This window comes from Sphaeramia orbicularis, chromosome 14 (genome assembly GCF_902148855.1).
Source record: "Sphaeramia orbicularis chromosome 14, fSphaOr1.1, whole genome shotgun sequence".
NCBI lineage: Eukaryota > Metazoa > Chordata > Actinopteri > Kurtiformes > Apogonidae > Sphaeramia > Sphaeramia orbicularis.
Genome location: NC_043970.1, coordinates 54,907,811 through 54,923,625, shown reverse-complemented (window position 1 = coordinate 54,923,625; position 15,815 = coordinate 54,907,811).

Genomic DNA, 15,815 nt, shown 5'->3' with positions numbered 1-15,815 from the left:
CAAGGTTTTCAATGTGTTTTAAAAAGATTATTGTTGCATTAATGTCCAGAGAAACTGGGTTAATCATAAGTTAAAAAGTAATTTCACTGTTTTTAAAAAGGTTCTTACTACACCAACGCTCAGAACTAAGACCTAATATTTGTTAATTTTAAGACAGAACACACTGCACTTCAGCACTTTTATTTTTACTGTTAATACAAGTCAATATCAGCAAAAAAAACTAAAAAAACCCCCACTTTATTTTAAAGGACGTGGACTGTTGTGTTCCTGCCTGTATTTACCGTCCACCATTAAAATGTTTACGGTGCCAATATTTGGTGTTTCACCTTCATCAACCTGACAGTTCAGTTAGTTTTTTCTTCTTTGATACAGTTTGAACATGTAAGACTTGAAAAAATGAACAAAAACGTTTAAAAAAAAGTCGTCAATGACGGTAACTGACAAATGATGCAATAATTAACTAAAAATGTTCATTACTAAGTCAAAAACACTTAATATCATATAAAAAATAACACTGATGTCTTTAAAAGTGGCTTTTATTTGAATAAAGTCAAGTTGCATTTATTTACAGCATTAAAAATGTTTAATGCAGGTGTTAGTTTTTTTCAGAATGAACTTGTGTCTGCATTAACAGTAATAAATAAAAAGCATGAGGTGAGATTAACACTGTAAAACAAAAGATGGATTAAGAAGAAATGTCTGTGCAATAGGAAGTAACTGTACATGCGGCCCAGGGGCCAAATCCAGCCCACCACAGGGTCACAGTCCGACCCACCAAAGGGTCCAGTCCGACCCACCAAGGGTCCAGTCAGACCCACCAAAGGGTCCAGTCCGACCCCACCAAAGGGTCCAGTCTGACCCACCAAAGGGGCCAGTCTGACCCACCAAAGGGTCAGTCCGGCCCACAAATGGGTCCAGCTCCGGCCACCAAAGGGTCCAGTCCTGCCCTGGGGGTAATGTGTGAAATACAAAAATTCTACTGAAGATCTGAATCCTTTTAGTTCAGGTTCACAGACAGACCAGTTTCATCTGCAGTGGGTCGGATCAGTCAATACTGTCATAAAAACCTGTAAATACTCACAACTCCACATTTTTCTCTTGTAAATGGAAACACTTTCATGTCCTTTTCCTGTATTTACACTAAAACTAACTGACATTTCACAAACAACCTGAATAACCTGAACAAATATGAACATTTTGAAATGTCTGAAGTGTAATTTGAACAATATTCAGTCTGTTCTTAAATGTTTTGTGGTTTGTAGATCCACTGTGATCTGTACGTTGTAATGCACATGTGGAAATGATAAACTGACAGAATATTGTTCAAATTACACTTAGTTTCTGAAGAACTTTCAGTTATTCATGTTATTCACATTGTTTTAAAGGACAGTTGGTAAATGTAATCGTTTCACTGCATAATTTAACTTTTTTTTGCTCTAAAACAGGCCTGTCAAACTCATGTCAGTCAGTTCCACATTCAGTCTAATCTGATCTGCAGTGGACTGCAGCAGTCAAATAATATAAGTAATAGGATAAGAACGATGAATAATGTCAACTCCAGTGTTTTCTCTGTTTTTGAGGGAAAAAAAGTCAAATTCTTTAATGAAAATGTTTACATGTACGAACTGCACTTGAACATAACATGAACAAATATGAACAACCTGAAAGTTCTGAAGAAAAATCAGTGCAGTTTTAACACTATTACACCTTAGTTTATCAATTATACATGTGCATCACAACGTACAGATCACAGTTTATCTACAAATACACAAAATATTTAGCAACAGGCAGACTATTAGTAAGATTCCACAGAATGCAGACATTTTTGTTCAGGTTTTTTCACATTTTTTGTAAAAGGCTAGTCTGTAAATGTAACATTTGTTGTAATTTTACTGTTTTTTACACTGAAACAAAGGAGGAAAAAAATGGTTTTCATTATGTATAGTTTATTCTGATAGTATTTTACTGGTTCTGACCCACTTTACATTGAATTTGACCAAAAATAAATTCAACATCCTTGATTGTTCATGTCTTCAGTGTAATTTCTGCATTTCACACATTCATCCCAGGGCCGGACTGGAGCCTTTAGTGGGCCGGATTGGCACCCGGACGCATGTTTGACACCTGTGCTGTAAAACATAGAGGAAAGTTGGAGCTGACATTATTTCTATATATTGTGTTCTTATTTGACTGGTGCAGCCCACTGCAGATCAGACTGAACTGAATGTGGAACTGAACTGACATGAGTTGGACAGAACTGCTGCACATGAAGGATGTTTTAGCCCGCTTTCCTTTGTTCCACATCACTTTTTTTTATTTATTTATTTATTTATTATTTATTTATTTGTGGTGAATTGATGAAAGTAAAAGGAGGAACCTGACATTTGATCATGTGACGGTGTGGACATGGCGTCCAGAGGTCAGACACCAGTGACAGACGCCTGTTTCCACAGTGGCCACACCCACAGCACCAAGAACAAGACCCCCCCCCCCCCCCACCCCCACCCCAGGCTGCTGCCTCAGGGCTCAGGCTGAAAACCCAACATGCAAATCCTGCCTGTCCAAACAGGCGGGGGTCTGATGCTCACTGACGCTGCTGTTGTTGGTCCTCCTCGTTCTCGTCTCCGTGTGGCTCCACATAGTTGGATCCGCAGAAGGACCACCCCAATCACATCACCTCTCGCCGTCTCTCACTCTGTTGTTTTTTCCTTCCTTCCACTGAAGGATGCTGAAGGTATCCCTGACTTGCCGCGCCCCCCCCCAGCCCACTCGCCTTTGCGTATCCCTTGGCTCCTTCACACTCTGTCTCGTTACATTACAGCGACCGTGAGGAGGTTTTTGTCTTCTCTTTCTTCGTTTCTAAATCACATTAAGTTCTTTGTTTTTGGATCAAAGCTGGAGTTGGTGAAACTAAACCAAACCATTTAAAGAATCTGATCAGACAGAGGATTTACTGATGTATTCAGATTAAAAAGACAAGAGGTTTTATTAAAGGAAAAAAAATTCACAATAACATGAATTTAAGTAAAAAAACATTATTAACGCAGGATGGATTCAAGATAAAGAATCTGGAGACAGAGGTGATGATGCAATAGTTCAGAGACTTTTTAAACACAATGTCTGGACTGGTTTGATGACTGACAACAAATACCCAAAAGTATTAATACTACTACTAATAAAGTAAAGTTATCTTCATAATCATAATGAAACATGAGCCATAGTCGAACAGTAAAAGTCAAATATTTACTCAAGTAAAAGAACAAACTATTCCCAATATTAAGTTGTAAAAGTACATAAAATCTCAGTATTTTACTGTAGATGGTTGTGTATACTGATGTGAAGTGTCATTTTATATAAAGATAATGGGATTTTATTACTAGATTTGAATGAAAAATGATGTAAGTGAAAGTATTTGAGTAAAAAGTGCAGTATTTTTACCAAGAAAGTTGTTGTTGTAGCAAAAGACAGATGGTGTAAAATACCTCTGAGGATCTGATCAGACAGAAGATTTACTCATGTTTTCAGATTAACCCTTTCATGCACAGTGGTCACTCCAGTGGACACTCCAGTGGACAGTTACTCTACAGCTGTTCTCATATATTCATGAGTTTTGTTTAGAGCTGAAACTGATTAATCGACTAGGTGCTTCAAGTCAATGCAAAAAGTCCTGATCGATTAATCGACTGGAATTGATGAAGGGAATATTCTATTACAGTTTTCCTGAACTGAAGCTTCTTTGTGCGTCACCAATAAGCGTCCGTGTGAAACACAACAGTGGAACCAAATTTAAAAACAGCAGAGAAATGAAGGAAACAAAGCTGTGATTCAGCAGAACTGTGGTTGGAGGACTTGTTTGGATCACTGGGCGTCGATTAATCGGTGTCAGCTGTAGTTTGGTTGTTTTAGTTCCAGATCAGCCGACACAGTGGACGCTTTGCACCATCCCATAATAATACACTGCAGTTCACGCCATCACTGCTGTTCTTCGTAAACCTGATCTGCACTAACATGTTTGAGTGGAAATCAGTTACTAATTGTTGTTATCCCTCTGGTATCCCTGTCCCACCAAGGCCCTCACTAAACACCAGGTGTGCCTTTTTCACACACTTGTGGAATAATGTCAAAAAAATGTTCAAACAGTTGTTTTTAATTCTTTTACACTTTTTTCTGTTTCATCAACTTGAGCCGTAAATAAAATACCAAATACTTAATAATTGTCACATTTTTTAACCCTTTAATGCTGTGTTTGTAATGGAAACAAACCATTTTTTTTATTGCAAAAAACACACAATTTTTTTTTTTTTTTTCAGTTTTCTACATAAAAGTGGATCAATATTATTAAATTTTTTCATCCTGGCATATGTCAGTGATTAAACTCCAACACTGGTTTATTTGTATTATTATTTTTGGCGCTAGGTCAAATGTTCAAAAATACTAGCATCTGTCACCAAGTATGCGTAAAATGCACACCTATAAATCAAACTATTAATATTATATATTTCTTTATTTTTCTGCTCTAATTTGAATTTTATTTTTGTAAATCCAGGTCAGTCCTAATCATACAGATCAAATGTTAGAAATAGTGCGTTTCTGCACACTTGGCAGACAGATGCTAGTCTGGTCATTTCTTTTGTTTACAATGTGCACAGTTTAGTTGGTGGACAGAATTTAAAGATCATTTGCAAAAATGAACAAACTGTTGAATTCTGACCTATTTAAATGTGAAAAATAATATGAAGTTTTTAACACAAAGTGCAAAGTGTGCGTAAAACGCACACCTGGATACCAGAGGGTTTAAACTGTAATTAACAGTTTTCTTAAACACAAACTTTTTTTTGCCATATTTTCTCCATGAAGTCAGTAATAACTAGTATTAGAGTGTTTACGACCCGAAGGTGAAACATATTTAAAAAGGACACCAGAGTCAAAAGGGAATAATTCAGAAGAACAGATTTTATTTATTAGATCTATTTTGTTTCCTTCTTTGTCGTTTGAACTTCTTTAACTTCTTTTAAGTTTTTTTTTTTGTAAATTATCTCCATGAAGTGAGTAATACCTAGCATTAGCATATGTTCAAATGTGAGAAAACGTCTGATTAGCTGCATTAAACATGTTTTTATTTCATAGTTTTCACACAGTTTATCAGTAAATATGTGTCTTTGCTTCAAACATTAAATGCATGCTGTCCAACTGAGTGGATGTTTTTGTAACTCCATAAAAAAACAGGTTCATTAAAGAATTTTCAATCACTCTGGTTTTTTCCAGGCCTGAAAAAGAATAAAAACACTCAATAAATAAAATCTTGACTACGGTTCTCATAATTCATGCATCAAAGGGTTAAAAATGACTTGAGGTTTTATTGAAGAAAAGAAAAACACTTTCACAATAACATGAATTTAACTACTGAGTGAAAGTATTTGAGTAAGAAGTGCTGCATTTTTTTTTTTTTTTTTTTTTTTTTACCAAGAAAGGAGTTGAATAAAAGAGGAGTAGTAGCAAAAGATAGAAAAATGGCATAAATACCCCAAATGTCTCCTATTGGTCTGTTTCTTCAGTCCACAGTTCTGTGAAGTTCCAGTTTCAGCCACATGTTGAATCGTCACTAAAACAATATTGAGTCAGAGCTGAGGAAGACGACGAAACGGAGGAAAAGAATTATACAGTTCTGTCCCACTCCTGTCAGTTCAGTTCCACATTCAGTTAAATCTGATCTGCAGTGGGACGCACCAGTCAAATAAGAACAGAGTAATATAGAAATAACGTCAACTCCAAACTTTTCTCTGTTTTAGAGTGAAAAAGTAAAATTGAACAATGAAAATGTTTCCATCTACAAACTCTCCTTCCAACCAATGTGAATAACATGAACAAACTGAAACTGTCAGTGTAATTTGAACACTATTCTGCCTCAGTTTCTCATTTCTACATGTTCATTAGAACTGACAGATCCCAGTGGATCTACAAACACCAAACATTTAACAACAGGCTGAACATTGTTAAAATTCTACGTACTTCTCTTCTCCTCCTCAGACCCAGCTCTGGGTTTTCTGTTCACATTTGTAGACGAGAGTTCCACAACTTTATCCCAAAAAAAAGGAAAATAAAACTGTCCACCACAAAAGGACATTCCATCCAAATGTTAAAAACTGCATCTGAAAAAACACTGTTGCATCCTGATGTTTCCAACACAGACACTGATTGACTAAGAAATAAAAACAGCTGGTGCTGCTGACGTCCTGGTCTGAGGAGGAGAAGACATTTCAGGTTCATATTTGTTCAGGTTATTCTTTTTGTTTTTTGTTTTTCAATTATACTTTGTTTTAGTGTAAATACATGAAAATATTTACATTTACTAAAAGAAAAAGATTGCAGTTGTCATTATTTCTGTGTTCTTCTGATCGTGTTTTTCTGCTCCTGCCCACTGCAGATGAAACTGGTCTGAATGTGGAACCTGAACTCAAAGGATCGTTCAGATCTTCAGTGTCATTTTTGCATTTCTCACATTCATCCCAGGGCCGGACTGGACCCTTTGGGGGGCCGGATTTGGCCCCTGGGCCTCATGTTTGACACCTGTGGAATAATGGAAGACAGGATTTGACAGATGAAGTGTAACAGGGTAAGAAACAGGAAAACGATCAGAATGATCCAGATGAAAGCAGGGCCGTTCACACTGGGGGGCCTCTCCATGATGAGGGGCCCGCTCGTCTCCACATATTCGGACTTTGAATTCTTCTTGGATCGTCGTCCTTCTCTTCTCCACATGTGCTCGTGCGTCTTCAAACCCCTTTAGTCGTCTGTTGTGGTTTTAGCGCCGACATCAAACAGGCTTATCAGCGCCTTCAGACCGCGGCTGCTCATAATTCACTCCATCTGAGAGCAGATCCTCCGTCTCTTTTAAATGACATCACTGGACGGCTTCGCATGTGCGACCGGCTCCGCCCACTTACCAACAGGCAGCCTCTGCTGAGGTTTGATTTACTCTGATTTCAATGGAAGAACTCACACCACTCCATCTGATGATGTGGTGATCCACAGCGACGCAACACACAGAGCACTGAAGCAGGGCCGTCAAACATGCTGCCCGGGGGCCAAATGCGGCCCCCCCAAAGGTTCCAATTCCACCCCTGGGATGTTTTGCAAAGTCAAAATTACACAGTCTCGAACTGAATCAAGCAAAAAATAAAAATAAAATTAACTTGAACTAAGGAAAAAATATTGGATTAAACAGAAAAAGCTTTTCAATTAAGTAAAAAAATCTTGAATTAAGCAAAAAAAAAAAAAAAAATCTTCAATTTAGCAAAAAATCTTGCAAAAAACAGTTTTTGCTTGAATTAAAAAAAATGTTGAAATGCGCAAAAAAATCTTGAATTAAGCCAAAAGAATTTTTTTAATTTAGCAAAAAATCTTAAATTGAGAAAAAAAATCTTGAATTTAGCAAAAAAAAAAAAAAAAATCTTCAATTTAGCAAAAAATCTTGCAAAAAAATAGTTTTTGCTTGAATTAAGAAAAAATGTTGAAATGCGCAAAAAAAATCTTGAATTAAGCCAAATTTTTTTTTTTTAATTTAGCAAAAAATCTTGAATTGAGAAAAAACATCTTGAATTTAGCAAAAAAATTCCTAAATTTAGCAAAAAAACTTGAATTAAGCAAAAAGAAATCTTGCATTAAGCAAAAAATAATAATTTTAGCTTGAATTAAGGAAAAAATGTTGAATGAAGCAAAAAAAGTCTTCAGTTAAGTAAAAAAAAAAATCTTGAATTAAGTCAAAAAAAATTGAATTAAACAAACAAACAAAAAATCCTAAATTTAGCAAAAAAAAAAAAAAAAGAATTAAGCACAAAAACGTTAAGCAAAAAAAATCTTGAATTAACAACTTCAAATGTTTGTCTTTGTTTTAGTGCAAAATCCCATTAAATTGTGAAATCTTTCCATTTCCAAACTCTCCTGTACCAATAAAATGTGACTAACCTGAACAATGTGTCCAACCTGAAATGTCTGTATTAAATTCAGTCCAGTTTGAACTCTTTTCTTCCTGTTCCTCAGTGTTTAGTGTCTTTGGCAGATCTGATCCAGAATGCACATGGACTAATGAGAGTGGAGGAAGAAGACTGAGAAAATTACACTGATTTTCTGAAGAAATGTCCGTTTTTTTTGTTTGGATAGTTTATAGAAGTAAGTATTTTCATAACTGAATTTTTTTTTTGCAGTAAAACACAGACATAAATGTGCAGTTGTCATTCTTTCTGGGTTCTTGTTCTTCTTTTCCTGGTCGGTCCTCTGCAGATCACATCAGACTGAATGTGGAACCTAAAGAACAGGAGTTTGAGAAACTACGTGGACAAAAGTATGTGGACACGTTGAATCCAGGTGTTTGTGTTCTAACAGGCTCTGGGATCCAAAACAATAAGGACTAATGTCAGAATAGAGTTTAATATTATGGGATAGGTATCAGTGTATCCGTTAGTTTAGTTTAACCCTTAGCTCCGCCCCCTCAGGCATTTTTATCCATTTTTCTGTTTTTGTTTTCTTTTGTTGTTTTTCATTTGTTGATTGTTTTTAGTTCTATTTTTGAAATCCAACATCTTTTATTCTTAGATGTGTTTGATTTTCCCATGATGCATTTCACACCCTCTGGTCACCCTCCTGGACAAAAATGTACACACACAAAAAACTACGATCAAATCATCATTCATCAATATTTTCTTCTTCTTCTTCTTCTCTTCTCTTCTTCTTTTCTTCTTTCTTCTTCTCTTCTTCTTCTTTTCTTCTTCTTCTTCTTCTCTTCTTCTTCTTCTTTTTCTTCTTCTTCTTCTTCTCTTCTTCTTCTTCTTCTTCTCTTCTTCTTCTTTTTTCAATCAAATCAGTTTTGTTGCTAATCTTTGACCTATCCAAGGCTCTAATAACCACCAATGTTTCATCCACCTACTATTTATTTTATGGAAAATATTACATTTTTTGTGTGTGTGTTTGTAAATATTCACTCAGAATTGTTTGAGATTTATAAAAAAAAAAAAAAAAAAAAAAGCAAGAAAAAATGTCGACGTGTGATGATTTTATAGTCGTTTTTGGTGTGTGTGCATTTTTGTTGATGAAAGTGACCAGAGTTTGTTTTTTTTTTTACTCTGATTTTAAATGTTCTTCCTCTAAATTTCTAAAATATTTTCATGCTCTGACTGTAAATAATAATTTTACCACAACTAACCATCGACTTCATCACATCTGACTGAGGAAGAAAAATCTCCTGTTAAACTTTAAGGAAATCTTGATGTTTGTAAACTAAATGGACATAAATATTGGGACACATCATATCTACAGCTGTCAGATGTCCTGTTCATGAGGATCGGAGATAAAAACATTAATATTTCCTTTAAGTTTAATGTTGGTTTTTCTTCCTTGGTGAGATGTGAAGATGTAGATGGTTAGTTTCGGTAGAAAATTATTGAGAGAAATGAAGTCAAAACCATCTCTGAGGCATTTTGGAAGCAAATATAACAATTAAACCCTTATGCCTCCAAAAAAAAAAACAACAACACTCTGGTCACCTTCATCAACAAAAAGGTACACGCACCAAACACTACTATAAAATCCTCACACATCAACATTTTTTCTTGGTTTTGTTTTGTTTTGTTTTTTTTTACATAAATCTTTTAAACAACTTCCCCTCTGCTCAAAATTACCAGTCATTCAACGGTTTTCAGGATTTTAACCCTATAAATGCCAGTTTAACCTTTTGAATTCTGAGTGAATATTTACAAAACACACACCAAAAAATGTAATATTTTCCATAAAATAAATAGTAGGTGGATGAAACATTGGTGGTTTTAGAGCCTTGGATAGGTCAAAGATTAGCAAAAAACTGATTTGATTGAAAAGAAGAAGAAGAAGAAAGAAGTAGAAGAAGAAAATATTGATGTATGATGATTTGATCGTAGTTTTTTGTGTGTGTACATTTTTGTCCAGGAGGGTGACCAGAGGGTGTGAAATGCATCATGGGAAAATCAAACACGTCTAAGAATAAATGATGTTGGATTTCAAAAATAGAACTAAAAATGATCGACAAATGAAAAAAACACAAAAACAACAGAAAAATGGACAAAAATGCCCGAGGGGGGGAGCTAAGGGTTAAACCAAACTAACCAATACAATGATATGTATCCCATAATATAAACTCTGTTCTGACATTAGTCCTTATTGTTTTGGATCCCAGACCCTGTCAGAACAAACACCTGGATTCAACGTGTCCACATACTTTTGTCCACATAGTGCACCTATCTCCCCTGTCACTCAGTGAACTGTGGGTATTTGAACGCAGCATCTGCTCTTCTCGCCCACGCCTTGCCAACATGGCCGCCAGCCAGGTGCCAGGTGGCAGCGGCGGGTCGCTGTGACGTCACATGACACGCCCCCGCCTCGTTGTCTTTGGCTTTTCTTCAAGGAGTTCAAGCCCGACTCACAGATTAAAAGCAGCATCAATCAGAGCGGAGCCGTCACCAAATGTTCTTTGGGCTTCCGCAGAACGTCTGTGTATCAAACACAACGGAAAACAAGTGGTCTTTGTGCCGCGCTCAGAATGCGTCTGCGCCCGTTCTTTCATGGACCGACACAAAGACGAAAGCTGCCGGTGCCTTTGTGTGGATGCATGTCCGAACAAGACAGGAGGCCGGCAGAGCTGCAGGAGCACCGGCCACGCTGCTGCGCTGCTTATTCCACACTTCTGCCAAAGAAAGTGCGTCATTCAGGTGTGTCCTGAACGCCCAGGGCCCTGAAGCACAGAGGACGCAAGAAGACGCCGTACGCAGACAGGAAAACAGATCATGAATCTGAGAAGTGTGCTTCAGCCGCGTCTGCACTGCACAAAGATCTTTTCTGTCGTGGGTTTGATGTCTTTCCTTTTCGTTTTTCATCCATTTAGGTTCTTGATGTTGAGAAAACACACAGTGATGCTAAAGACAAATAATGGATCATCCATCAAGTAAAGAGTCTAAAGTGCAGACATCTGGGTGAAAATGTCAAAGGAAAAGTACAAACTCAAATCTGCAGGAGAAATCTGAAACTGAAGGACAAAACAGCTGCACTTCCACTACGTCTGATGCAGAAAGATGAAAAAGAACCGACCTGAATCACTTTGAATGTGGCTTATATTTACATATGTATGAACCTTCTCAGACCCAGGACATGTCAGCACAGGACCAGCTGTTTTTGTTTTTTATTCAATCAGTGCCGATTTTGGAAACATCCTGATGCAACAGTTTGTTCAGATGCAGTTTTTAACATTTTGATGGAATGTCCTTTATGGTGGACAGTTTTCTTTTCTTTGTTTTGTTTTTATAAAGTTGTGAAACTGTTGTCCACAAATGTGGACAGAAAACCCACAGCTGGGTCTGAGGAGGTGAAATAAATACATAAATAAATGAATGAATGAATGAATGAATGAATGAATGAATGATTGCATATCTCTTTTTCAAGAGTGACCTGGCCAAGAAAAACAGCAGAACACACAGTTTCAGTTTCTGACAGACAAAACCAACACATAAAAAGAGGGAGAACAAACCAAACTGAGCACACTTATAATCGATAATGACACAACAATCATCTGCACGTTTCAAACGGTCACACTGTCCAGGCTGACTGGTTCAAGTCCCAGTAATGACACAGATGTTCCTCAGACACCAGTCTGAGGCACAGGTGTCCTAGTTGAATTCAGCTCCACATTCAGTCCGGTTTGAGCTCCGGTGGGCCGCAGCAGAAAAAGAACACATAACCAGAAAGTAATGACAACTTGAAGTATTTCTGTTTGTTTTAGGATAAAAAAAGCAAATTGCATTATGAAAATGTGAAAAACCTGAACAACTGCAAACAACCAGAAATTTCCTGAGAAAAATAAGTGCAGTTTCAACAGTATGATGTCTCAGCTCATTCTGAAACCCTTCCAGCTCACAGTGGATCTACAAATGCACAACGCACTGACCAGTAAAATAAGAACATGATGCTCAGATAAAAAAGGCAACGGCAAAACGGTAGAAATGACGTCAGAATACACGCCCCTGGGTTTCTGACCTGTCTCACGCACTACAACAGCGATGCCTTCGAAAACTATGGAAACCATTCCATGACTGTTTACCCACAAAGACCCAGGGCTACTTTTGTTACAGTTCCAAAAGGATGTTTATCTCTATTTAACTTTTCTAAAGGGATTTATCACCATTTATTATAACATCATCCTCTGTATTTTTCTATATTTATTTACTAATCATGTAGATCAGGGCTCACTAACCCTGGTCCTCCAGAGCTGCTGTCCTGTTGGTTTTAGATGGACCCCTTTTCCAACCAAAGTTTTTATCGTTAACAAAAACTAATGACGTGATGAAAACTGGAATTGAAAAAACATTTTTGTTAAGTGAAATAAATAAAAACTATATTTAAAAGAAAAAAAACATAACTAACTGAAACTGTATTGTGTGTTTACAAAACTAACTAAAACGGATAAAAATTCTGGATCAAATTCCCTTCGTTTTCGTCTTTGTCAATGTTGGATTGATATGAAATCGATTTATTTCCCTCAAGCAATTTTAGCTGCTGTCTCCATACGACACTTTTTGCTCCGTCACTTGTGTTCACTTGTGGTTTCCAGTCGTCTTCTGGTCCCCACTCTACCTGGAAACATGGAGACTAAAGCAGCAGAGTCCTGTCTGGGATTGATTTGAATAGGAGCACAGAGAAGAGACAAAAGAGACCACTGAACTACAACTGAACTACAACTGAACTACAACTGAACTACAACTGAACTACAACTGAACTACAACTGAACTACAACTAAACTACAACTGAACTACAACTAAACTACAACTAAACTACGCTGAACTACAACTGAACTACAACTAAACTACAACTAAACTACAACTGAACTAAAACTGAACTACAACTGAACTACAACTGAACTACAACTAAACTACAACTGAACTACAACTGAACTACAACTAAACTAATACTTAACTAAAATTGAACTACAACTGAACTACAACTAAACTACAACTAAACTACAGCTGAACTACACTAAACTACAACTGAACTACAACTGAACTACAACTGAACTAATACTAAACTAAAATTGAACTACAACTGAACTACAACTGAACTACAACTGAACTACAACTGAACTACAACTGAACTAAAACTGAACTACAACTAAACTAATACTAAACTAAAATTGAACTACAACTGAACTACAACTAAACTACAACTAAACTAAACTAAACTATGACTAAACTACAACTGAACTACAACTGAACTACAACTAACTACAACTAAACTACAACTGAACTAAAACTGAACTACAACTAAACTAATACTAAACTAAAATTGAACTACAACTGAACTACAACTAAACTACAACTAAGCTAAACTATGACTAAACTACAAACTACAACTGAACTAAAACTGAACTACAACTAAACTAAAACTAAACTAAAATTGAACTACAACTGAACTACAACTGAACTACAACAAAACTACAACTGAACTACAACTAAACTACAACTGAACTACAACTAAACTACAACTGAACTACAACTGAAGTACAACTGAACTACAACTAAACTACAACTGAACTACAACTAAACAAACTGAACTACAACTAACTACAACTGAACTACAAATAAACTACAACTGAACTACAACTAAACTACAGCTAAACTACAACTGAACTACAAATAAACTACAACTGAACTACAACTAAACTACAACTGAACTTCAACTAAACTACAACTGAACTACAACTAAACACAACTCACAACTAAACTACAAACAACAACCTACAACTGAACTACAACTGAACTAAACTAAAACTAAACTAAAACTAAGCATTTAAAAAAAAAAGAAAACTAATAAAAACTAACAAACCTGCTCTAAAAATGAATTAAAACGAACTGAATTAGAGAAAAAAAGTCCAAACTAAATAAAACTAAACTAGAATGAAAAATCCAAAACTATTAGAGCGTTGCTTCCACACCTGATTGAAATGATAAACCGATCATCCAGCTGTGCAGAGGCCTGATAAAGACCGTCAGGTGTGCTGGAAGAGGAAAACATCTAAACCACAGGTGTCAAACATGCGGCCCAGGGGCCAAATCTGGCCCACCAAAGGGTCCAGTCTGACCCACCAAAGGGTCCAGTCTGACCCACCAAAGGGTCCAGTCTGACCCTGGGATGAATTTGTGAAAAATTGGAAAAATTACACTGAAGAAATGAACCATCAGTGGTGTCCAAATCCTTTTAATTCAGGTTCCACATACACACACATACAGTCCAGTTAGATTTGAACTGGGTCAGAACCAGTAAAATATGATCATATAACTGATAAATAATGACAACCCCACATTTTCTCTTTGTGTTTTTGGTGTAAAAAAGAAAATTACATGAAAATGTTTCCATTACCAAACTATACTTTTATAAAAAAAATGTGAATAACCTGAACAAATATGAACAAACGGAAATGTCTGAAGAAAAGTAAATGTAATTGTATCCGAATTTCTGTTATTAAATGTTTTGTGTGATTGTAACGCACATGTGTAAATGATAAACTGATAAACTGAGGCAGAATATTGTTCAAATTGCACTTGTTTTTCTGAAGACAGTTCAAGTTGTTCATGTTATTGAGATTTTTAAGGAAACTTTGTCGATGTAAACCTGATCAGAATAGAATTTAACTTTTTCACTGGTATTTCACTGGTCCGGTCCACTGCAGATCAAACTGGACTAACATGAGTTTGACAGAACTGGTCTAAAACATGCAGGTTAGTAGATCTTGAGGACCAGAGTTGGTGACCCCTGATGCAGATGTTCATTAAAGCTCAGATTAAAGTCTAGTTTTTTTTTATCAGAAACAGAAAAAACTGAAGAAATAGTGACTTTTTCAGTGACGATATCAATGACTGAACGTAAAAACAAGCATCTCCAGTCTCTGTCATTAATGAAACTCCATGGGTTTGACTGGAGAAATCAGTGTTGTAGAAGATGACGGTGTTTCCATGGTAACTACGGAGCCTCTGAACGTCCAAATGGCTCATATCTGATGACCATGAAAAGATGAAGAACTGTATTTTACACCAATTATTTCACCATATCGTATTTCATGGTTCAGAAGTTGTTTAACGTTGTCGATCAGTTGATGATGTTAGTGTCCAGTGGCTGTTTGGGTCTGTATGGGTTCATGTGAATGTATCTGCAGAAACAGTTCTGTCAGACTCATGTTAGTTCAGTTCCACATTCAGCCCAGTTTGATCTGCAGTGGGCCGGACCAGGAAAATAACAACAGAACAATATAGAAAAAATGTCAACAACAAACTTTCCTGTTGTGGAGCAAAAAACTGACTGACTGATCCAACCCACTGCAGATGAAACTGGTCTGTTTGTGGAACCTGAACTAAAAGGATTCAGATCTTCAGTAGAATTTTTGTATTTCACACATTCACCCCAGGGTCAGACTGGACCCTTTGGTGGGTCAGACTGGACCCTTTGGTGGGCTGGATTTGGCCCCTGGTCCGCATGTTTGACACCTGTGGGCTATAATGATGAGAGCATTTATCTAACCAGGGTTCAGAACTCAGAGCTCCTCCTTTCCCCTGAACACTGTGCATGTGTGGATCCACTGTCTGTTTAAATCCAACAGTTTCCAGGTTGTTCCATACACAGAAACAGTTGAATCTGGTCCCAGTCATGTGTCTGTCCAATTAGATTCATTCACATCAATATTAGTTGAGTTCTAATTTTAAATGTGTGGGAAATGGGATTTTCAGTGTTCAGTGTAAATGTCCACAGAG